Genomic DNA, 26,073 nt, shown 5'->3' on the forward strand with positions numbered 1-26,073 from the left:
AGGTCTCTGGGGTGGAAATTAATCCAAGGCAACAAAGTTTTTTGAAATAACCATTCTTAAACAAATTCCGAAGAAAGTAAGAGATAAGAGGAAGAAATATTCCCCTTTATCAAAGAAATTATATAATAAAGGAATTTGGTTCAGATGGTTATTGCCAGAAGGAATGCTCATTTTCTGGGAGGGCAGCAGAATTAGAATTAATACAGTTGCGGAGGCGGAGGCCTTCATTAAAAAACATAGTGCCCTTCTAGATGAAATAGGGGACAGTACACAAGATATGAAGGAGGGAGGGGCCGTGGCTCAGCCAGCAGACAGGGGGGAGGATGCAAAAGTGAAAAGACTCAGGTCACAAAAATGAGTTTGAAACACTATTGCAATTGTTGTTATAATGTAATTGTTGGAAGTGACATAAAAGTTGATTGAATATATTGATGATATAATGTAAAACAAGCTGCCAATGTCTATTTCTAAATTTTTGATGTTTTTTTTTCTGTAAAAGTTGTGAGATTTGGGGGGATTTCCACCTTTCGCATGATGTAGCTGTCAAAATTTTCTATAGCTATTTACCCTTTTCCTATAAATATTTGTAAAAACCAATAAAATTCTTTTTTTAAAAAAGAAAAGAAACATCACGCTGCTACCCTGATATAATCTAGTCATTTTCAATAGAAGATGGTTTGATAACTGTCTGCTTTGGCTCTGCAACCCAACAAGACAAGACACAGTCTTCAGAGGATAATTAGAACTGCAGAAAAAACAATTTCTACCAACCTGCCTTTCATTGAGGACCTATACACTGCATGAGTCAAAAAGAGAACCGTGAAAATATTTACAGACCCCTCACATCCTGGACATAAATTGTTTCAACTCCTACCCTCAAAACAATACTATAGGGTACTGAACACTAAGACAACTAGACAAAAGGACAGTTTTTACCTGAACACCATCACTCTGCTAAACAAATAATTCCCTCAACATTGTCAAACTATTGACTAACGCTGCATTACTATTACTATTAGTCTTTTCATCGTTCCTATCACCCATCTCCTCCCACTTACGATTGTAACTTTGCTGTTTGTATCCTTATGATTTATATTGATATTGTTTCCTAATTGCTTATTTGTACCCATGACTATCATTATATGTTGTACCTTATGATTCTTGACAAATGTATCTTGTCTTTTTATGTACCCTGAGAGCATATGCACCAAAGACAAATTCCTTGTGTGTCCAATCATACTTGGCCAATAAAGAATTCTATTATATTCTAGAACATTCTACTATGAATAAAAATTCACATTGCTCCTGCATGCTACAAATTATAGCTTTTAGCAGCTCTATGCACAAGTTCTAACTTGTCTCTAATACTTCACTTTGGGGTTTGGAGAACTTCTTATCCTTTAACAATCTGCCAATAAATCAAATGGGTTATTTTTTAATGCTGAGAAAGGGCAAACCATTTATTGTGAATAATTCACAATAATTCAGAATACCTATTAGGCAGATAATGAGGGAATTTACAAGAACTCGTATGCAAAATTAAAGGAAAAAAACAAGCGAAATTAAATGCACATTTGCAGTCTTGATTAGTGATAGAATTAGGGAAGAGTGAACATTGTTTAAGAAAACAGAAACTTTAATAAATTAGCTTTTTCGTAATGTCACGCACTTCTTTTTTTCAATAAAAAGATTCCTAATTAAAATTTCCTTTCATGGGGATGATAATGAACACTGCATTCCTTACAAAGTTACTCTCCAGCCCATTTGTAAAAGGATCTGAAAAACTAAATGCTGGAATTTACTTCCATTGTTATCTGCTCCATTTTTGCATTACATGCAAGAGGGAATGGGACCAGCTAACCTTTCATCCTGTTTCCTGTCAGTTCTCGGGAGCTTATACATTTGATAATCAAGTTATTCATTGATTCAGGTATTATTACGCTGTCCTTTATTATTACATCCCCTTTTCTTTTGTCTGTCAGGCTGATGTTCAAAACATAAGATGAATTTGCTAGAGAGGAAGGATGCTTGAACCATTGCATTCTGTGAAATAGGAACTGAAAATGTATGCTTATCACCCATATTCCCAGGGCACAAGTGACTCATTAAATTACAGATAAAACACATTTCTCTCTCTAAATTGTTCATGTTTGGCAGATGGTATCAATGTCTGTGTTGATGTCTGTGAGAGCATGTGTATGTGCATTTTTCAGGTAACACAGGCCTCCCAAATGGCCCACCTTCTTTCAGGTGAGTTTCTTGGAGATGTAAGCGTGGTAGAATTCTCACCTGCCATGCAGGAGGCTCGGGTTCGTTTCCCAGCCAATGCTCCAGATAATGTCAGCGTTCCAAGTATCATGCAGAATTAAATTAGAGTCCAAGGCAAACCTTTCCTTAAAGTTCCAATTTAATAAGTCAGACATGTTGGTACATCTGTGGAAATCCCAATTCTGGAAGTTACCTAGGATTCCCACCCAGTTGAAAGTTCATGATCTTGTCCCCACACCCACTAATCCATCATATGCTCCAATCTTCTTCTTCCATGCTGTCATCTCCACCCCGCTGGTTCCGGTCAGTTGCCAAGGTGCAGAGACAAAGAATAACCTTGAGCTTCTAGAAAGGAATTTTTTATTTTGAAAACAACACATTCTACCCATTGCTATCCCCCCACCTTAATAAATATGCATACTAAAGATGAAGCTAGAAGAGAGAGTATGGCAGGCCAAAGATTCTTAAAGGAACCGCTGCAGGCCTGACAACAGGGATATCAAACTCAATTTCATTGAGGGCCATATAAGGAACGTGGTTGACCTTAAGGGGCCAGGTGGGCATGGCCATCTTGATGCCACTCACTAGGTGTAGCCAACTGAGTGGGCATGGCCATTCTGACACCACTCCCCAAACTGCTGGCATGTTTCCTCTTTGCATTGGATAGACTGGGCCGATCCAACCACATTGTGCACTGGATCTGGCTCATGGGCCTTGAGTTTGATACCCCTGATGTAACCCATGGCACAATAAAGTTTTCACTAGACATCTACATTTGGCAGACCCTTCCCATCCTTTACAGATAGTCCTTGGTTTACAGTAACAACTGGGAGCAGAGTTTCTGTGGCTAAGCAAGTTATTAAATGCCTGATTTTAGCTGTACATATCTACCCCAAACCACCCCAATGAGGCCGTCGAAATGATGTCCTGGTGCCTGGAGGCCGTACGGGTCTGGATGGGCAGTAACAGACTCAAACTCAACCCCTCCAAGACGGAGTGGCCGTGGTTACCGGCGCCCCGGTTCAACCAGTGGGTTCCATCACTGGCCATCGGGGGTGAACAGCTGGCCCCCGTGGAGCGGGCGCGCAATTTAGGCGTCCTCCTGGATGCCCGGCTGTCAATGGATGACCATGTGAGGGCCGTGGCAAGGGGGGCATTCCACCAGGCTCACTTGGTGCGCCAATTGCGCCCCCTATTGGACCGGGGCGCCCTGTGCACAGTCACCCATGCACTGGTGACGTCCTGACTGGACTACTGCAATGCTCTCTACATGGGGCTTCCCTTGAGATGCACCCGAAGGCTGCAGTTGGTCCAGAACGCGGCCGCGCGGGCAATTATGGGAGGTACCAGATACTCCCATGTAACACCTCTCCTGCGTGGGCTGCACTGGCTACCTGTGGCTTTTCGGGTGCGTTTCAAGGTGTTGACTATCATCTTCAAAGCGCTCCATGGCACAGGACCTAGCTACCTGCAGGATCGCATCCTGCCCCATACATCCCTGCGGCCGATTCGCTCTCACAGGGAGGGACTCCTCCGGGTGCCATCCACTAGGCAGTGCCAGCGGGCGACGCCCAGGAGTAGGGCCTTCTCGGTGATGGGCCCGACCCTCTGGAATGATCTCCCCCCCGACATTAGAATAACGACTGATCTCTGCTCCTTCCGTAAAAAACCTAAGACCCACCTGTTTAACTTAGCTGGCCTGGCCTAGCTGTAGCTTTTGTGTCCCTCTAGCCTATATTTTAAATTTTAAATGTTTAGGGATAGATTTTTTAGGTTGTTTTAATTTTTAACTATAACTGTACAGCCTATCATATAATTTGTTTTAATGGGTATTTATAATTATCTAAGTTTGTATATTGTTTTATTGTGGTCTGTACACTGCCCCGAGTCCCTTTGGGGAGAGGGGGTGGTCTATAAATTTAATAAATTAAATTAAATTAAATTACGATGGCTTTTGTCATAGTTGTTAAGCAAATCACTGTATTTGTGAAGGGAATGACACAGTCATTCAAAGAATCCTTCTTCTCCCATTGATTTTGCTTTTCGGAAGCCAGCTGAGAAGGTCCAAAATGGTGGTCACATGATACCAGGACAGTACAACTGTCATAAAGACATGCCATCTGCCAAGTGTCCAGATTTTGAACAGATAACCATGGGGATCCTGCAATGATGTGAGGATAAGTGATGTTACTTTGTTGTAATTTTGAGTAGTTGCTAAACAAATGGTTGTAAGTTGAGGACTACCCATAGTAACCTTCAGAAAAGAAAGTCTACCTAATCTAAGTGTCTGCCCATACACTGCATCATCAATCCACAGTCTAGGGCTTTAGACATCTCTTTTATGTGGTCAAATCATAAAGCACAACACCTCACCTTGAATGTCCTCTGCAGTTGACCAATCTCCAGTGATGGAGCACTCAGAACTTCTGAAGGCAAGTCACTCCACTAATTGCTCTGTCAGGAAATTTCTCTTTAGTTCTAGGTTGGGTCTTTCTTTGATAAGTTGCCATCTGTTACTACTTCTTCTGCCCTCAAGTGTTCTAGAGGATAGATTGACCCTTCTCTTCTTTGCAGCTCTTTTACCTCTTAGATATTGGAACACTGCTATTATGGAGTACAACAAAGTTATGAGAAGTCCACTTCTTCCTGTTCCCCATCTATCAATTGACAGGCTTAAATCCAGGAAGCCCTCTCTGTTTAGCCGTGTCAACACAGAGTGGAAAGCCAAATGGGCTGCTGGACGTCCAGATACAGGCAGTTATATAGATGACCCCACACAAAAGATGCCAGGTTTTGACCTTCCTCATCAGCATTGGTCAACTCTGAACAGGATCCAGGAACATGATGTATGCCAGGACTCATTGTTAAGTGGGGTCTTGTCACTATGCCTCAGTGTGACTGTGGTGGTCCTCAACAAAATGTCCACCACATTGTGTCAGAATGTCTATCAAGAGCTTACATCAGCCCAATGTCTGATTTTTTCAACATAGACCAACTTGTCCTTGAATGGCTGGGTGGACTGGACCTTAACATTTGAACTACTGGACTTCCGGTTCCGGCAGCCGACGGCGACAAGCAAGCCTTGCTCGCCCCCCACTTCCCTGGTGGGCTTCCCACTCCTTGGGGGGCACAGAACGCCCCATAGAGGCGTCCTGCCAAAGGGGCGGCACCGCGGGGGATCCCTGGATTGGCAGCGGCCGGCGGGAGGTCCCCCGCCTCGCTCCAGGCACCGGGGAGCATGATAGGGAGACGCTCCGGCGTCTTCGCTACGATGCTGATCGGAGAAAAAAGAAACTAGAAGGATGCGACTGCTGTGCGGTGAGGCCTGAACTTTCTCCATTCCCTTTAATAACCCTAACAACTCTAACGAAAAAAAGTCAGCTGTTTAAATCCTATTTTCGGCGTGAATCGGAGAGGCACGGCTGGAGGGAGGGGGAATTCCCCCCTCCCTCGGACAGGCGGCTGGAAACGATTTAGCTCTTTGCCCCAGGGAAAGGAGGAGGAGGGGGAGAGCCAACCAATGATGTCACGCTCCTATTAAGTGAATTAAGTGATTTTCGGACTTAAGCCCTAAAACAATGATGATCTGGAAACTTTGAACATTGAACTTTGAAAACTTTATTTGGTGCCTCCAAACCCGAAGCTGGCAGGGCAAGATGGCACACTTCCGTTGTCTTTATGAAATGTGAAATCTGACTCCACCTTTGAAACTTCAGGCTTCCGGTCTTTGTCTCCGTGTTACTCAGATAAGTCTCTTGTGGATTGCTGTTCTCTGAACTCCCTGGAGTGGAAATTTTGCTCTATTACCAGGGCCAGTGGAAACAAAAACTCTCTTCTGCCTGGACCTTCTGTCTCTTGGACTCTCTTAGCTGCCTTGCCTTTCTGATTGACCATTCTCTATACTGACTGAACTCTTTATGGTATAAAGAATTCCACCTAAAAAACCACCTCCTGGAAAGCCTGGCTTTGCTGCCTCTGCCCCGACATCTGCAACCTCCAGTCCTAGTACACAATCAAAAATAACAGCTTTGATGCATCCCAAATCTCTGGAGATGGACTTTCAACAAATGTTTCAGCAAATTATACAGGGACAAGAGGAAATAAAGAAACAAGAGATGAAAGAAGAAATTAAAGAGAACCAGGCCAAAATTAATAAGAACTCACAGAGATTGGACCTCTTGGAGGGTGGGGCTGCTGAGATGAGGAAAGGGATGGAAGGGATGCAGAAGGAAACAAAGAACTTGACTCCCAGCAGATGAAAATAAAGTTTGAGAGAATGTCCTTTTATCTTAGATTTCAAAATGTGATAAAGACAGATGATGAAAATATAAGGGACATCATGACAAACATTTTGGCTGACTACATCCAGAAAGAGAAGCAACAGATGGGGTGGGAAATAGACCTGGTATATAGAGTGAATTCAGCTTATGCTAGGACACACAATGTTCCCAGGGAGGTACACATTAAATTCCTTAGAAAAAGCACAAGAGATGAAATTCTGAGCACACAACGGGGGCAAGCCCTGACATACAAAGATAAGGAGATAACCATTCTGAAACAGATCCCCAAGAAAGTAAGAGAAAAAAGAAAAAACTATTCGCAATTAGCGAATAAACTATACCAGAAGGGGGTGTGGTTTAGATGGTTGATGCCTGAAGGTATGCTAATATTCTGGGAGGAGACAAGAGTTAGAATTAATACCCCCATAGAGGCACAGGCCTTTATGGAAAAAAACAAACTACTCTTAGAAAAACCTGAGGATGCTCCACCAGATACACAGGACACGGGAGGGGCCGGAGCTCTGTCGGCAGGGGGAGATGGGGCAACATTGAGAAAGCTCAGATCACAAAAATGAGTAAGAAAATCCACCTGACATAAACTGTTCGAAATTATTAACTGAACTTACATGCTGACTATATGTTATTATGTTACTACCTAATAATGAATTATGTGCAAATGTATACTATGAGTATGGAGGGGGGCGCACCTACCCCACACTGCAGTTGCCAAAATTTGTAACCTATCCCCTACCTTTTCCCTTTGTAAAATATTAAAAAAAACCAATAAAACTTTGTTTAAAAATAATAATAAAAAAAAACAACCATTTGAACTACTATAAGTCCACGTATTTGTCATACACTAAATAAAATAAACTGCTATCCTATCACCCCCTACTCCTTCTTTTCATTAAACTAGATGAAAAGACAGTAATTAGAGACTGCAAAAGAGGACAACTAGAAAGCAATTAACCTTTGGGTTTCTTGGTGTTCTCTGAGCTTGGTTGTTGACATTTCATTACCAAACTAGGTGTCATCCTTTGTGCTAGTAGGAAGTGGGGTTTGCCCTCTATTGAAACCCCACTCCCTTCTAGCAATGATGATGTTGCCTGGTTTGGTGATGAAATGTCTGAAAGAACACCACCAAGCTCAGAAAGCACCAAGGATCCCACAGTGTCAAAGTCTGTTGCAAAAAAATCAAATCCAGAAAGCACATCCAGATAATTGATTCAGCTAGATTCATTAACCTCTTTATATCCATAAAACAGATGAATAAATGTACAATGGCAATAGTAGATTCTTCCAACGTCATAGAAGTTACAAGCAGAATGCAAGCAGGAGAGAACAGTTTCATCTCAGAGTTCAGAGCAGACAGAGTCTTAAGTTTCTGTTTCAATTCTTTGCACAGAAACAGAAAGTTGCAGGCTAAACCATGCCCTGACCCATAGCTGTTTCATCTCCCATTGGCTGACCTTGTTGCTATGCCTATCCAGAGGTGGTTTCCTACCGGTTCGGCCGAGTAGGAAGTAACTTGGCCTGCCATGCCCCCAAACCGATTCTATCATTGGCACCGCCATCTTGATTTTTGGTTCTGCACATGTGCAGAACTATCTTCATTGCAAAAATTTATTTTTCCCCTTTTCTAACGTTCTTTTTAGCTGCAAATGCACATGCGTGCAGAGCAAAAAAATTTTTGCATGAGAAACAGCAGTAATGCCAGTAACAACTTACCCATTTGCCTATCCATTGGCTGACCTTGTTATCATGTCTCTCCCAGTCATGAATATTCTAGCACACAGTTCAACCCTGAGTCACACATTTTTTATCTTGTATCAACATTGATAGAATATTCTTTACTCCCCATTGTAAAGAATATTTCATGCAGTTCCAGAAAAATTATGATAGAGGGAAGGAGCTACAGACATAGGCCATATTGCAATCCAGTGTAGTCTGAAATACTTGTTCTGATCTAAATCTGTCATATAAAACAGCATAACTGGTATGCCTTTCAATGAAATTCTAAGCATACACATCACTCAGATATTCCCCTGGGATCCATTCGTATGTAGGAGACCTTTGGCTTCCACATTTTATTTCTAAACAGTGTGATCATCTTAAAAAATGGAAATCAAAAGTCCGTTTAATCTGCATTTCTCATTGATTTTTCCCTCCCCCCAATTACTTTTCTTCTTAGCTAGGCATAGAACAAAAGCAACTCACATTGTTCTGATTACTAAAGCATCATTCAGTAGATTTTCATTTTAAAAACGATGTTGAAATACTTTTCAGCTGTTCCATGCAACAGACCAAAGGAAACGGCTTTGATCTAGACTTCCCAGAATTGCAAACTCAGTGTCATTATCCAGATTTTGCTATTAGCTCAAAAATTATTGATATCAAAATATTAAGATAAAAGTGGGATAAAAATATGCTCCAATGCAGTGGTGGCTTCCTGCCAGTTCGCACCGGATCAGGTGATCCGGTTCGTAACCGAACCCGGAAGTAACCGGCACCACCCTGTTGCTCGATCGCCGTTGCAGCTAGCTCGCTCCCCCGCCCATCGCAGCTCACTCGCTCCCCTGCTCGTCGCAACTCGCTCGCTCCCCCACCAGTCCGCACTATGTGAGTCCAGCCAATCAGTGAGCGGGCTGGAGGTGACCCATTTAAAAGCGTGGCACCAACGGCCAACATTCCTCTTTTGAAAAGAGTCTTTCTCTTTTGGAGACTTCTCTTTTTGAAAGAGTCTTTGTCTGTCCTGAGCAGTCTTGCATCGCGCTTGCTGACCGGGTCCTCCGCCATTTCAAAACTGCCTTCTCTTCGCCTTCCAGGAGCTTGCTGCTTCTCTCAAGTAAGCAACTAAGCGCGAGGAGGGGCGGCGGGAGGCAGGCGGGTGGGTGGGCGGCGGTGGCCTAGTTTTGCAAGGGAAGGCCTTCTTCAGGCCTTCCCGATAGAAGCCATGGCCTCGCGTAGGCCAAGTGGGCGGGCGGGCAGGCTGCCTAGTTTTGCGAGGGAAGGCCTTCTTCAGGCCTTCCCTATCGGAAGCCGTGGCCTTGCGTAGGCCACACGGCCTAAGGTGGCAGCGACCTATGGCACGAGGCGGCGGGACTCGGGAGGCGGGGGCGGGGGCGGCGGCAGTGGCCTAACTTGCGCGAGCCAGGGGCTGGCATAGACCACACGGCCGAAGGTGGGCGGGCGGGCGAATGGTGGCGGCGGCGGCCTAGTTTTGCAAGGGAAGGCCTTCTTCAGGCCTTCCCTCTCAAAAGCCGTGGCCTTGCATAGGCCAGGCGGCCGAAGGCGGCAGCGGCCTACAGCACGAGGCGGCAGCAAGCGGGGGCCGCTGCAGCGGCCTAACTTGTGCGAGCCATGGGCTCACATAGGCCACGCGGCCAAAGGCGGGCAGGCGGGCAAGTGGCGGCAGCGGCGGCAGCCTAGTTTTGTGAGGGAAGGCCTGAAGAAGAAGGCCTTCCCTCTCAAAAGCCACAGCCTCATGTAGGCCACAAGGCCAACCCCCCCCCCTTCTCCAGCCTCGCCTGGCTAGCTAAGCCTGCTTACTGGGTTCCTTGTCCCTCCAGTCCAGTGTCTTACCTCTCCTGCTGCCAGTCTCTGCATGCCTGCACCCTGTTGCACCCATCCATCGCATTGGAATCCGGAGTCTGATCCATCGCATCGGAGTGCTGCTGATTCTGCCTGCTGGTAAGTGACCTGTTTTTTTTTAATGTATTTTAAAATAATATTTTATTTAAGAATTGTTTTAAAATAGTTTTACTTAAAAGTATTGAGTATAGAATATTTTAAAATGGTCTACTTCAACTTATTGTGTGTGGATCCTTTTTTTAAATTGTCTTAGACTATTTAAAAAAAGATTCTATCCAAAATAAATTAAAATAAACAATTTTAAAATATTATATACTCAATATTTACAATGTATTGTGCGTAGGATTTTTTAAAATAGTTTTATTGTAATTTATTGTGTATGGAATATTTTAAAATGGTTTTATTTTTAATTGTGTGTGGAATAGTTTGAAATGGTTACAATATAAATCATTGCTGGTGAAATAACAGTAACAGTATACTATGGTTGGGTACTTAAAATAGTTACAGTAAAAGTTATTGCTGATGGAATAATGGTAACAGTATACCATGGCTGATACAATACCTTAAAATAGTTGCAGTATAAATTATTGCTGGTGGAATACTTAACAATGGTTTTTAAGGATTTTTTTAATTATAGAATATCTTTTTTTTAAATTATTTTTTGGGAATTTTTATTTTTTAATTGTTTATAAAATATATTTACTACAAGAAATGTTATTCCTTTTTGCAAATGTTTTCTTTGTGATGCACTATGTTGCTTAAAAGTGTTCAGACAAGGTTTATGTGTCTTAAAGTGGCTGCTTTTCTATGGGCAGGCCAGGTTGGTGCAAGGCAGATTTAGTGTGTTTCACCCTTGTTGTTAGGTAATTCTGAGGTGGTTGATGGTTCTGTGAGCTTCCTGGCACTGTCCTTTATAATTTCCCACAATGTCTTGATGGTTTTTATTCCAGTGGCTTTGTCTTTCCTATCCTTAGGGTTAGGGGAAAAAAACTGGTTTCATTTGCAGTCTTTTGGGGGGGGGGATTATTATTTTTGGTGTTTTCCTGGCACTGTCATAGTTTGTGTGGGTGTGGGTGTGTAATGTCATTAATAATGATCTAGTAATATTTCTTTATACATTTTGGGGACCCTACCTTACATAATTGGTGTTTTCTTTCATACTTTTGAAATTCTACTTTCTGTTTCCGTTAGTTAGCAATTGCTAAAACAAATCCCATGTGAAAAAGTATTCAAAGCCTTCTTGATTTTAATTGTCAATTTATTTATTCCTGCACATTGTAATATTTAAGCATTTTCATAACTCTGTTTTTCCACTGTTGTGCAAACACAATTCCAGCAGCTGCTAACATGTGTAAAATTAAATATATATTGTACTCCCTTTCAAATAGCCAACAAAATATTTCTGGTTTTAATTCCATATCTTGCTTTACCATTGCTTCTAACCACTAACTTCTGAATAGCTACAAATTCCTGTTTTTTGGAACTGAGAACTAAATCTACCTATGACATTCATTCTTGAACTAAAGACTATATCTTTCCTGTTTCTCATCCTTCCTGAAAAGACTATACATTGTTGGTTGAAATCAGAGGTCCCTTCTGTTACCTGTAGTCCTCAGCTTACAACCCTCAGTCCAATATTGTTTTATTTCTTTGGCAGGCAGTTAGTATTACTTAGCATAATGAAGAGGCAACAGAGTATGACCACTTTCTTCTCCAAAAAACCAAGAGTTGAGGAATCAGCTGATCCAAAACAGGCACCACCAGCAGCGCCAGCACCACCAGCACCGCTAGCACCTCCAGTTGAGGTCGGCGAAAGCAGCAAGTCCATCGACTCCACTGAAGTTCCACAACTTCCTAATTGCTGGAATTTGCAGCAATACAGTCACTTCAAGGACAAGTATGATGGACTGGCAGTATCCGACAAGAAGCTGGGTTGTGAATACTGTGCAAAACCCATGTTCTCGTTAGAGAAAGGTATTCATGTTTCCAAAGAGTGGAGACATTTCCAGAGGGCACCAGCAGGGAAAAGCAAGGATGTACAACAAGCATCGCTCAGAAAAAAATTAAGGGAACATTTTCAATCAAAAGCCCACCTTATTTGCGTGGAGAGCAGTAAGCAACGGGAGCAGGAAGCTTTTACCAAATCTGTGGATAAGTCAACTGAGAAACATATATCCAGTACTTGCACAATATTTTCTACTGTTTACGATCTGGTGCAAAGATGTAATCCCTTCTCAGACATCGAAGCGCAAGTAAATTTGCTAAATACGGTTGGAGTGGATGTGGGAGTTGGCTTGCATTCACGGAGATCTGCAGTGAAAATTGTTGAATTCATTGCAAACCAAATCAAGACCACCGTGTTTTCAAAGATTATTGCAAATAATCAAAAGGTGTGTCTAATTATTGATGAAGCCTCAACACTTTCAATGAGAGCAGTACTGATAGTTTTTGTTAGAGTTGAGGATCCAGAATGCCCAGCAACTATCTTCGTTGAGCTTCTGGAATTACAGAAACAAGATGCAGAGACCATATATTCTGCAGAGATGGGAAGCTTGCATAGAGTTGGATTTACCACCGAATATCTACGGAAGAATTTAATCGCTTTCTGCTCCGATGGTGCCAACGTTATGCTTGGAAGAAAATCTGGAGTCAGCACCAGAATAGCTCAAGACTTCCCAAACATCATCATCTGGCACTGCCTGAACTACTGCCTGCAACTTGTGCTGGATGATGCAATAAGAGAAGTGAAGCAGATCAACCATTTCAAGATCTTCCTGGATAAAGTACACACCACCTTCCACAAATCCTGCAAGAGCCAGAATGACCTCTTCCAAATCTCCGAACAATTGGGCAAAGAAATTGTGAAGATTGGCAGAGTTTTGGGACCAAGATGGGCTGTCTGTAGTTTAAGGGCAACCATGGCTGTGTGGCGTGCTTATCCAGCACTACATCAGTTTTTTCAGGGAAATGAAAGGTTCCCAGGCATGGCTTCCCGTTTCGAAAATTTAAACTTTTTGCAGAATTTGGCCCTGATGATCGACATCCTAAATGAAATTTCTGGTCTGTCAGATGCTCTACAGGGGAGAGAGACAAATATCATCCTGGCCAAAGTATTGCGAACAATCAATGCTTTTGAAGTGCTTAGAAAGAGAAAGGGCAAATTTGAAAAAGAAGTTGTGGAATTGCTAAAAACAGAAGCCTTCCAAAACATCAATTTAGCTCCAAATCAATGATTTGTTGCCCTTCCTCATGGAAAACTTTTGGAAAGCATCATCACCAATTTAAAGAAAAGGCTGAGGGATTGCGACCATCTAAGAACAGGTAGCCTATTGCCAGCAGCAAACAAGTTACACTTTATCACATATTTGGAGCCAGATTACTGGACATTGAAGATGTAGTCATTCCATGGGCTGATGCAGAGGAAGCAGTATTTTTAATTATGACATTAATTTAAATGACTACAGAGATTTTTTGGAAAATGTGAGGAAAAATCCAGAGAAGTACAAAATTCCTGGCAGTATCTGGAAAGCTAGAGATATTGTCAGGACAATTGCTGTTAGTTCAGCAGAGGCAGAAAGGGGGTTCTCAAAAATGAACCTCATATGTTCGGAGCAAAGAACACACCTAACTCTTCAAAATATAAGTAATCTGATGGTGATAAGTGTTGTTGGCATACCTGTTGAGAGATGGGACCTAATTCCTACAGTGAAAGTTTGGCTCAGAGCGCACCACCACACGGCTGACGAGCCACGAGTAAAGACAAGGAAAACTGCAACAGAGGAATCTGGAAGCCTAAGAACACTATGGAGATATCAACAACCAGAAAAGCAATAACACAAGTAAGTACTTGAGTGTATCTCTTTCATTGTATTATTCTTATGTAAGGTGTAAGTGCAAGCAATTAAGGTCATGCTTTCTGTGTCTGTCTTTATGCAGGTATTTTGAGCAAAGTCCATTGAAAAGGCGGTGTGCAGAAGACGGGCAAGCCAGTGATCCCTCCTCTGTAAGTAGCTGTCTTTATTGCTGGGTGTGGTGTGGTCTGTGCTGTGTTCATCCTTGAGATAGTGAAGTGCAAGCAATTAAGGTCATGCTTTCTGTGTCTATCTTTATGCAGGTATTTTGAGCAAAGTCCATTGAAAAGGTGGTTTGCAGAAGACGGGAAAGCCAGTGATCCCTCCTCTGTAAGTAACTGTCTTTATTGCTGGGTGTGGTGTGGTCTGTGCTGTGTTCATCCTTGAGATAGTGAAGTGCAAGCCCTTCATGCTTTCTGTGTCTGTCTTTATGCAGGTATTTTGAGCAAAGTCCATTGAAAAGGTGGTGTGCAGAAGATGGGCAAGCCAGTGATCCCTCCTCTGTAAGTAGCTGTCTTTATTGCTGGGTGTGGTGTGGTCTGAGCCATGGCACAAGAGCCATGGCTAATACAGCTTTCTTCGCTTCATTCCGCATTGAGGCCGAATCCTGGGAGGCGTTCATAGAACGGTTTGAATGTTTTCTTCAAGCCCATGACCTGCTGAATCTCTCGCTTGAACGTAAGAGGGGTATCTTCTTGAATTACTGTGGCCCAGAAATGTTTGCCACGGCAAGGGCACTATCTGCCCCCACCCCTGTTCATACCATGCCATGGGAGCTCCTCATGGCAAAACTTAAAACGCACTATGAGCCAGCGCCCTCACGTTTCGCCAGGCGCCAAGATTTCCGCCACTGCCTTCAACGAGATGGACAATCTATTAGTCAGTACGTAGCCGCGCTTAGAGCTGCCGCTATCACTTGTGAATTCGCCGACCTAGACGAAGCGCTTCTCGAGCAATTCATCTACGGTTTAAAGGATGTTAATCTCCACCGGCGCATTCTCTCCCGCTCGGACCTCACGTTGAAGAATGCTGTTGATGAGGCTCGCGCTTACGAAATGGCAGGTCAATCCACCCGGGACCAGAGGCGTTTTCCCCCAGCTACTCCCTCAGCCACCAACCAGCTTGTCGCCTCTAACTCTTTTCAAACTGACTTAGACTTGGCGATTGACCGCCTGCAATCTTTGAGCCATAAAGATGCACGGAATTGCCTCAGCTGCGGCGGCCGCCATTTGCGCTCAGCCTGCCGTTTCCACACTGCTGTGTGCCGAAAGTGTGGTAAACGGGGCCACTTAGCAAATGTTTGCCGCTCTACCATTCCTGATTCCCGTCCTGCTATGGTGCCTTCTACCTACCGGCCAGCCCCGCCGCCTCTCCCTGCCAGGCGCCAACATTTTCTCTTCCTGGGTGACATCGACGACTCCTGTCTGGAATGGGTCGTCGACGCTTCCTCCTCCTCCCAGGGAGAATGTGGTAATATCCATCTCTCGCTTCAGATTGAAGGCAGTCCGTGCTCCATGGAGCTAGACACCAGATCTGCCCGTTCTATCATGTCCTGGAGCACCTTCTCTTCTCTTCTGCCCAACTTCCGAATACGTGACCTAACTCCTGCCTGCTGCCGTCTTCGAGACTACCAGGGCAACCAAATTCCACTGCTGGGTTGTGCGATGCCTACTGCTACCTATGGTTCTTTCAATGGGCGTCTGCCACTACTAATTGTAAAAAAAAAACTGGCTTCTCTACTAGGGATGGACTGGTTCCGTGCTCTGGGTCTATTTGTTTCGGGGATCCACTCCAGCTGGTGTTCTTCTTCCCCTGGGGATGACCTTTCTTTCTTTCTTTCGGAATTTTCTGATGTTTTCTCTCCTTCTCTGGGCTGCTATATGGGCTCTCCTATCTCCCTCAACCTTGATCCTACTGTTGCTCCTATCCGTCTCAAAGCCCGACGTCTGCCCTTTGCCTTAAGGGCAAAGGTAGACGCTGAAATTGATAAGCTTCTCGCCCAGGGGGTGCTTCAACCTGTGGACTTCTCCTCTTGGGAGACTCCTATAGTAGTTCCCTTGAAGTCCGACGGATCCGTAAGGATCTGCGCGGACTTTAAGTCGACTGTCAACAAGGCCCTTCAAGCCCATCCCTATCCTGTTCCAGTTGTGCAACATGTCCTGCACACACTCGGCCAAGGCAAGATTTTTGCTAAATTGGACCTTGCGCAAGCGTATCAGCAGCTCCCTGTTGATGACGCCACGGCACTTGCGCAAACAATCGTGACCCACCGCAGCGCTTTTAAATGCAAAAGGCTCCAGTTTGGTATTAGTGTCGCCCCTGGTATATTTCAAAGTCTCATGGAGCGATTGCTCCATGGCATCCCAGGCGTCACTCCCTACTTTGACGATGTCCTGATCACTGCCCAGGATCGATCGGGACTCGCCAAAGTCCTTCGCTCCGTACTGCAGCGTTTCCGTGAATGGATTCCGCCTTAAGCCCTCCAAGTGCCAGCTGGCCGTTCCCTCCATAGAATTTTTAGGTTTCCTCATTGATCGGCATGGCGTACGTCCCTCCCCCTCTAAAATAGAAGCCATTCTGTCCGCCCCCACTCTATCAAATAAGCTTGAGTTACAGGCCTTCCTTGGCCTCCTCAACTTTTATTCCTCTTTTATCCCTCATAAAGCGTCTCTAGCAGAGCCTCTCCATAGGCTTTTAGACAGCTCTGCCGCCTGGACATGGACTAGCCACGAAGCGCAGGCGCTCGCGGCTGTTAAGGAGTCCCTCACGCGTCCACCTGTCCTGGCACAATACAATCAGTCTCTTCGTCTGCTTCTTGCTTGCGACGCCTCCCCCTTCGGCGTCGGGGCTGTCCTGAGCCACGTTTACTCTGATGGCTCAGAAGCCCCTATTGCCTTTCATTCCCGCACTTTGTCCAAGCCTGAGCTTAATTATAGCCAGCTGGACAAAGAGGCACTGGCTGCTGTTACGGGGGTAAAACGTTTTCACCATTACCTCTATGGCTGTCCCTTTTCCCTCCTTACGGACCACAAGCCGCTGTTAGGCATCCTCGCTGGGGATCGCCCTACGCCACCCATCCTCTCCCCTCGTATGTCGCGCTGGGCGGAATTTCTTTCTGCTTACAATTACTCCCTCATCCATAAGCCCGGCCGTCACATGGGCCACACGGACGCTCTTAGCCGCTGCCCACTTCCTCTGCCTCTTTCCGACCCTGCTCCCATCGAGTCCATCTGCCTCCTGGACGACCTCCACCTGCCTATTACCGCCTCTGACATTGCCCTGTCTTCTCTCTCCGATTCTACCATTTCTGCTGTCCTTAACTACGTTCGCAGAGGATGGCCTCCCTCCTCTGTCGAAACTCGTTTTCTTCCCTTTTACCGACGCCGCACTGAGCTCTCTGCGCTCCAGGGTTGCCTCCTGTGGGACCACCGTGTGATCATCCCTACTGGTTGCGCCGGTCTGTGCTTGCCCGTCTTCATGAAGGGCACCCAGGCATAGTCCGGATGAAGTCCCTGGGTAGGGGGTATGTCTGGTGGCCCTCCATGGACGCGGACATTATGGCTTGGGTGCAACATTGCACCCCATGCCAACAGGTCCATCCCGCCCCTCCCTCCGCCCCTGCTCGCGAGTGAGAACATCCTAGGGCTCCGTGGAGCCGCCTCCATATAGATTTCATGGGCCCCTCGCGGGCACCTCTTTCCTCCTTGTTATTGATGCCTGGTCTAAGTGGGTGGAACTTTTTCCTATGCCCTCTACTACATCTGCGGCCACTATTTGCATCCTTAATTCACTGTTCAACACCCATGGATTGCCAGACATCATTGTCTCTGACAATGGCCCCCAGTTCTCTTCCCAGGAATTCCAGCAATTCCTTGCTGGTTTAGGCATTTGTCATGCCCCAGTCGCTCCCTTTCACCCTGCGGGGAATGGCCTGGCTGAATGTGCTGTGCGTTCTGCCAAGGAATCGCTTGCCCACATGGCTAATCTTCCTTTATCCTCCCGGATTACCACCTTCCTGCGATCCCAGCATTCCACCCCGTGCCCCCTCACAGGCAAAAGTCCAGCTGAACTCCTCTTGGGCAGGAAAATCCAGACCACCCTGGACCATCTACACCCCCTGTATTCCTCTTCCCCCCTTCCTACCTCTCCCCCTCCTAGGGCTTTTCTGGTGGGTGAGAGGGTTTTTGCACGGAACTTCGCGCGTGATCCGAAGTGGGTACCCGGAAGTATTGCGGACATAACAGGGCCCTGCTCTTACAGGGTCCTACTCGGCAATGGACGAATGTGGCAGCGCCACATAGATCAGCTGCGGCGGCGAACTGACGATGGGTCTCCGGATAGACCACCAACTCCGAGTAGACCAGGCCCTAGCGACGACGCCTGCCGGCCCAACAACAACAACGCAGCTAGCTCCGAACCCGTTTCCCCCACCACGTTTAGATCCGTAGACTTATCTTGTAACGTTGGTGCACCTCCCAGGGTGGGGCCTCTGGAACAGCTCCGCCTGCCCTCCGGACCGAGTCATCCTTCTACGTCGACCACAGCCACTCCTTCCCTGCGAAGATCTCTGCGCGTGCGCCAGCGTCCCTGGTATTTACGGAACTACGTCTGCGCGAACCAGGGGAAAGGGGTGTTGTGTACCGAGCCGGTCCACCAGTAGGTGGCACTGCGTAGACCTTCTTTCATTGGCCCATACATCCGGCAGGAGAATCCTGGTTACCCTATTGGTTCCCCGACTGACGGCGTTTGTATAAATTGCTGTCAGCCGGGGAGTGTGTATCTCGGTTTTAGTCAGTTACTGTTGCTTTTAAATAAAGATTAATGTCCAGCAGCCTTCTTGTACTTCTTTGCCTTGGAACACAAAACTTATATCAATGAATCAAAGAGTATTTAACCATTGTTGTTGTTTTTCTTCAATTTGCCCAATAGTTACTATGGGGCTCTTTGTTTTTGAAGTGGCAATATATAAGCCAGCTGTCAGGCCTGTAGTTATGTTCTTTTTAGGATCTTTGGCCTGCCACACTTTCTTATAATTTCCTATGTGTTTCATTAGTGTAGTAGTTGGGAGGGGGGAATAGAAAGGAGTAGGATTGTGGGATGTATGTTGTCATTCTTTTATAGAAGCCAAGGTCATCTTTTGTCTCTGCACCTCGGCACCTGACCGGAAGCAGAGGGATGTAGATGCCAGCGTGGAAGATGATGATTGGAACATGTGATGGATTATGGGGTGTGGGGATAGATCATGAACTTTCAACTGGGTGGAATTCCAGGAAGAGAATCAGAGTTGGAATTCCACAGAGGTGCTAACATGCCTGTATAATTAAATTGGAACTTTAAGGATGATTCTGCCTTGGTCTCTGATTGATTTCATGCATGGTATTTAGAACGCTGACACCAGCATCTAGATAAGCTGAGTTTTGAAGCTGCCATTTATATCACAACAAAGGATCATGAATTGCATTTGAGAGGCATGGTGGAGGCAATGTTGGAGCTTTCCCAAAGACAAATAAATATGACTGTCAGCCTGAAAGCATAAAATTTGCCACATACAATTGGGAGTATGGAGTCTTGGCCAAGACCATCTGTTTTTCATTCTTTGTGACCTTGACAGGTGGCAGTAAAACTACGCGTCCAGCAGCCATATGGTCCCAAGTATCCAAAGAAAAGTGTTGCCAGGCTTATTTTGTTTTGTCAGTGAGTCTTGAGAGATAACATTATAGGAGTTTATAGTCTACCACATTGGGTTGAAATGATTTCATTTTAATGAGTTGGAATATTTGGTTGGATTGTGGATTTGTGTTCAGTCATCACCATCCTCAATGCTTCTCCAGCCCAGCGTAGGAAATTGGATTTTACCAAATGAGGTGAAGATTCATCATGTATGTTATGATTAGTTCACACTCTAGGAAATCTCACTGATTTGCAAGACCATCTGTCAGGGTTCCAAATAGCATCCAAAAGTAAATCAGAGTCCAAGGCAAAGTATTGCTCAAAGTTCCAATTTATTAAGAGAGCCATGTTGGCACATCTGGGAAAACCTGAATCTGAAAGCTTCCTGGTTTTCCCCACCCGGTTGAAAGTTCAAGATCTTGCCCCCACACCCACCAGTCCATCACATGATCCAATCTCCCACTGCCATGCTAGCAGTTCCACCCATCCAATTCCGGTCAGGTGCAGAGGTGCAGAGACAAAGGATAACCTTGGCTTTCTAGAAATAATTTTGTTGTGGCTACATAGTATATGACTCCTTAGAATCCCCCCTTCCATTTTCCCAAAATAGAAAATGCATAGTAGAATAATAGAAAGTATGACAGGCCAAAGACCCAAAAGAAAAGATGCCTAATGGCTTTTAAAGGTTTGTGGAGTTTTTGAAATCAAAAGGAAAATTGCCTCAATTCCAAAGTGACTGTTTGTGATTGTGCTCATCAGAGACTACATTGGCTGAAGAACAGATCAACCTACCATTCAGAAGTTTCAATCATTTGAGGCTTTGCTGAGGACATCTACTTAGTAAGCATGACTTTTAGGATGGTCCTGAAAATGTCAGGCTTGTGGAGATTGCTTTGCTCGAGACATATTTACACACCATAAAAACTGCAATATATAGTTTAGTAACTGAACCCACTATTGTTAAAAAATAAGTACATCCAACTTCAATTAAGTGCACTTGATCCCATCTAAATGCCTCCTCCTCCTTCTTTCTCGTCTTCCGCTTCCTCCTCCTCTTCTACTTTTTCTTGTTGTTCTTCTCCTTTTTTCCTCCTCTCTCATTCTTCTCATTCTTCTTCTTCATCATCATCATCCTGATTCTCCTCCTCCTCCCTCCTTATTCTCCTTCTTCTCTTTTATTATCATCATCCTTATTTTCCTCCTGCTCATGCTCCACCTTTTTGTCCTCCTCCCCCCACATTCTTCTCATACCTCCCACACGGAGCCCGTTTTGGAGGTAAGTACAAGGTGCATGTGGAGGCTCAGGGAGGGTGAAAAACGGAACTCAGGAAGTTTGAAAATTTCTGGCCTCCAGAAGGCCTCCGGGCCATTTTCGCCTTCCCAGAGGCTCGAGGAAAGCCTCTGGAGGCCAGGGAGGGTAAAAATGCCCCACCACCATGCAGTGATGCAGGAGGTCAACTAGGCCACACCCACCATGGCCACGCCCACCCAGCAACTGGGCAGAGGACCCCTTGCTAAAATTTTGAAGCCCACCCCTGAATGTTATTATGAACATATATCACCCATCATCCATTTTGTGTTCTTGACTTGCGACCGGTCTTAAGTCCTCGACTTATGACCGTCTGCCAGTCCTCGACTTGCGACTGACAGCCAGAAACAGCTGAGCCACGCCTGATTGGCTAGGGCGCGGCTGGCTGAGCATGAGCTGTTTCCTGCAATCTCATTGGTTGCCCTGCCTGACAGCTCTAGTATAAATACTTGTCAGGCAGGGCAAGGTTCCATCTGTATATAGTTGATGTTGATTCTGGTCTGTTAGCAATAAAGCTGTTCTAATTACCTCAGCCGCCCCATGCCTCATCCGTCCATCACAGCTTTTAACACTCCATACAATCCCACCCTCCCAGTTTCCCACACTAGGAAATGTAGCAGCGCTGAAGGCCCAACAACAGAAATGGCTTCCAGGCCTGACATCCTTCTTCTATCTTTTCATTTGATGCTGTTCTTGTGTACCCTCAAGAATGTTTGTTCTTGCCATGAAGCTGTTCCCAGATCTGAGTCGGCAGACTTGGGACAGGCATATGTCTTTTCAGAGGGTGAGCAAATGGGACAAAACTAGAATCCTAATGAAGAGTTTTCACATGTGCCTAATTTAAACCACTGTAGCAGCGTGACCCTCATATGCCTTGCATAATACCCTGTTTGCTGAAATATTCCAACTAAATGTCAACAAACCATGGACGCCCCCTCCAGCAACCTTAACCATTAATCTGCTACTTTTCAGGTATCCGGATCTGAAATCTGAGATCTCTGAACATCTGTTGACTGCTGTTAAGCAGCTGCATAAATGCCATTTTCTTAAGCACGGAGGAATTGTTTGTACTTTTTAATGCCAATCCAAGATTCCCCCCTCCCTTTTTAGGAAAAACAACAGACAACAACATTCATCAGCCAAATCTTAATTCCTTTGCTGTCAGCAACTTGTTTGATTAATAAACTTATGCAAATTATTCCTCACAAAATTATTCATACATTTTGCTGCAAAATGTATCGGAAGGGCTGATATATATAAGGAAAGTGATCGCATGGGGGACAAAGGAAGCTATACACAGACACGTTGAAAGCCTCCTTCAAGTCCTTGGATATCAATGCCAACTCCTGGGAAACCCTGGCATAAGATCGATCGATGTGCCCCACGGTGATCCACCAAGGCTGCCAGACATCTGGGGATGGAAAACCAACCATAGCACAAGAGAAGCGAGCACTCTGCAAAGCCAGAGCTGCAAATGCTGCAACTATGGTGCCTGCACATGTCTGCCCAACATGTGGCAGAACCAGTGGTGGGTTTCACATATTGTTACCACCAGCTCGCCCTGTGCACACCCACTTCTTTCATGCCAGCATGCCTGCATGCCCGCTTTGGGAGAAGATGCGGCTCATCCGCGCATATGCCCGGCCTACGTGCATGCGCTTTGATCATGCGCATGCCATCCATGCATGTGCCCGGCTTCAAAAATGTGCCTAAATAGGATGGCATAGAACCGGGGCAGGTGGGCAAGCCCACCCGCAATTTCTGCCACTGGTTTGAGTGAATCGGTTAGAACCGGCTGAATATCATCTCTGGGCAGAACATTTCATGCCCGTATAGGCCTTACCAGCCAGTCCAACACACTGTGGACACGCCACAACCCATTAGATGTCAAGGTCCTCTTTGAACACGATGTACAAACATCATCACTGTTCAGTAACTCCTTTCAAACTCTGAAAAGTTTCCCCCCCTCTGTAAATATTCCTAAATGTTAGCTAAAACCATCTGCTGCAAGTCATCTTAGAAATGTTTTCTTCATCCTTTTAGTTATTTTCTTTTTTCTTTTCTTTTATGTTTTACCTCAATTTGATGGGCCTTGTTCGTTTTCCCTAACAAAGGACACTTGTTTAACAGTACTGGTGTGACCATACTTGCCTTTACAGATAGGCATTTTCTTGAGACTTCTGAAAATATTATAATTGACTGCTCCTGATTGGGTTGAACACAACTACCCAAGTGTTTGAGGAATTTCTAAGTGTTATTGCTCTATTCCTCAGATTAACTCAGACAAAGGTGAGTTCAACTTCTGCTTTGGTAAGGCCACACTTGGAATATTGCATCCAGTTTTGGTTGCCACGATGTAATAAAGATGTTGAGACTCTAGAAAAGAGTGCAGAGAAGAACAACAAAGATGATTAGGGGACTGGAGGCTAAAACATATAAAGAACGGTTGCAGGAACTGGGTGTGTCTAATTTAATGAAAAGAAGGACTAGGGGAGACATGATCGCAGTGTTCCAAAATCTCAGGGGCTGCCACAAAGAAGAGGGAGTCAAGCTCTATTAAAAATAGAGCTGGAAGGGACCTTGGAGGTCTTCTAGTCTAATCCTCTGCTCAAGGTGAAACGTCTTCAACGCAAAGGTTCCAGTTGCCTTTTGAAAAAGCACCTTTAGGACAAAAAGTTGGGGAAAGAAGAAAAAAGGAAAACAAATAAAAGCATTACGTTGAATTTCAAGTTAGGTAAAGGATGGACGGAGGAATGGAGGTATGGATAGCCTGATGGAGGACAGATAAATATTTAAGCCATTGTTACCTACTGCATTTTATATGATTGGACAGAACTTTGGATTTCAGCAAGTGTACTTTTGGGGAGATTACCAAATAGTAACAAATAGAATGAACGAAATTGTTTTGGGAAAACTAAAACTAGTAAATGTCAAAGGCTAGAGATAGATCTTTGTTTGTTTCAAAGAAACTTGAAATAACAAATCAGTATATATTTAGAGGCTATATATACACATACACGCTCTGTTTGTGTATTTGTGTGTTCCAGCATAACTCTGGAACGCCTCAAGCAATTTCAACCACATTTGGTACACAGATGACTTACTCTCTGGAAACAAATACTGTGGGAGTAAGACACCCCTAAAACCTCTCGGGATATGTGTTCTGTTAAGATACAAACTGTTGTGTTTTAAAATGGCTTCTACTGTACTGCCGTAAAATGGCTTCTATTGTACAGCTCAGTGGAGTTGCCATGGTAACGGCTTCACGGTACTCCACTGGGGGGGGGAATCCAACATTAGGAATAGAATAGAATAGAATAGAATAGAATAGAATAGAGTAAGTAGAGTAGAGTAGAGTAGAGTAGAGTAGAGTAGAGTAGAGTAGAGTAGAGTAGAACAGAACGTCGGATTATCAGGTAGTTATAGAATAAAAGAAATGGTTCCTATAGACTTATGGGAGTTACCTAAGAATGAGTTGTGAAAACAACATTTGCTTGTTGTGGTCTTCCAGGAAGTGTTGCAGGCTTGGACACCATGCCTAGGAGGCATTATTCCTCTTTTCAGATATGTGTTTCAATAATTACTACAACTAAAAGTGCTGTTTCTTTATAGATTGCGTTCTGATTGACATTGATGTTGCAACTCAGTGTGGGCTCAAAAGGCAAAGCAGATCTAAAAGTTGACTCACAGTTTCCATAGGTTGATCTACAGATGAGATGAAATGAGATTCAGCATGAAGCCATCCTTCTCCCCTCCCAAAACATCCTCTACTTCTTCACACCAATCTGTTCAAGAGCTTGAAACGAGAGCTTTCTCCTTTTTGAAAAATGGAGTTATTTTTATCAGATCCATATGATTGAATTTCTTTGAGTAAAGCCCATTTGTCTTATACTGCCTGTAAAATTAGACACATTCTGAACATTCTCTAATGAATCTATTGTAATATTCTTGTCCTACTTTTGGGTGCTTTTTAGTCACATTTTATTTTTAACCCTTTTTATTTTAAACCCTAGCCTGTGACTAAAATAAATTATTTCTCTCGTTCTCTCCCCCTCCCTCCCTTCCACCACTCCCTTATGCATAAAGCAAAAAGGGAAATAGCCACCAAGGATCCTTGCTGTTCAGTAGTTGATTTTTACAGAATGAAACATGGTTTATAGAGGCGTCAAGAAAACTATGTAAATTAAAATTTCTGTTAGGGCAAAGTCTCATTCCAAGCAGGGTTTTATTTTATTTTATCTCACTATGTGAGATTACAAGTGATTTCATTTTTAGTTACGATACTTTTCATAAGTATGATAACCAAAGGGCGTATAAGACGCACCCCCCCACACACACAAAAAAGTGGATGAAAATTGTGGTGCATCTTATACACTGAATGTTGCTGAAGGGGTGTCTTGCCCTCACAGTATTTGTCTCCAGAGAGTAAGTCATTTATGTATCAAGTTTGGTTAAAATTGCTTGTGGCGTTCCAGAGTTATGCTGGAACACACACACACACACACAGACACACACACACACACACACACATACACGATAAGGTAGGAGAGCTTGTGGCTTAGTGGCTAATACAACTGCCTAACATGTAAAAACAGCCCAGGTTCACATCCCAGTAAGGGTATGGCTAGCTGATGAGAGCTAAATCGCTTGAAATAGATCTATACTAGTCTCCATTTTTAGATAGATGATAGATAGATAGATAGATAGATAGATAGATAGATAGATGATAGATAGATAGATAGATAGATAGATAGATAGATAGATAGATAGATAGATGATAGATAGATAGATACATCACTAATTTTACCATGAAAATACTTGAGATTTGTTAGAATGCAATGGGACTGATGTGTCTTTGGTAATGGTTGCCTTGAGTTTAGGAGTTGGGTACAGAAAGTATAGTAGAGTTAGAAGGGACATTGGAGGTCTTGTAGTTCAACACCCTGCTCAGACAGGAAACTATCTATACCAAAATTGTTGTCCAATCTCTTCTTAAAAACTTGCAGTGTTGGGAGCATTCACAACTTCTGGAGGCAAGATGTTCCACTGATTGTTCTAATGAAATTTCTCCTTAGTTCTAGGTTGCTTCTCTCCTTGTTTAGTG

The sequence above is a fragment of the Natrix helvetica genome, assembly GCF_964273705.1.
Source record: "Natrix helvetica genome assembly, chromosome: 7".
Classification (NCBI taxonomy): Eukaryota; Metazoa; Chordata; class Lepidosauria; order Squamata; family Natricidae; genus Natrix; species Natrix helvetica.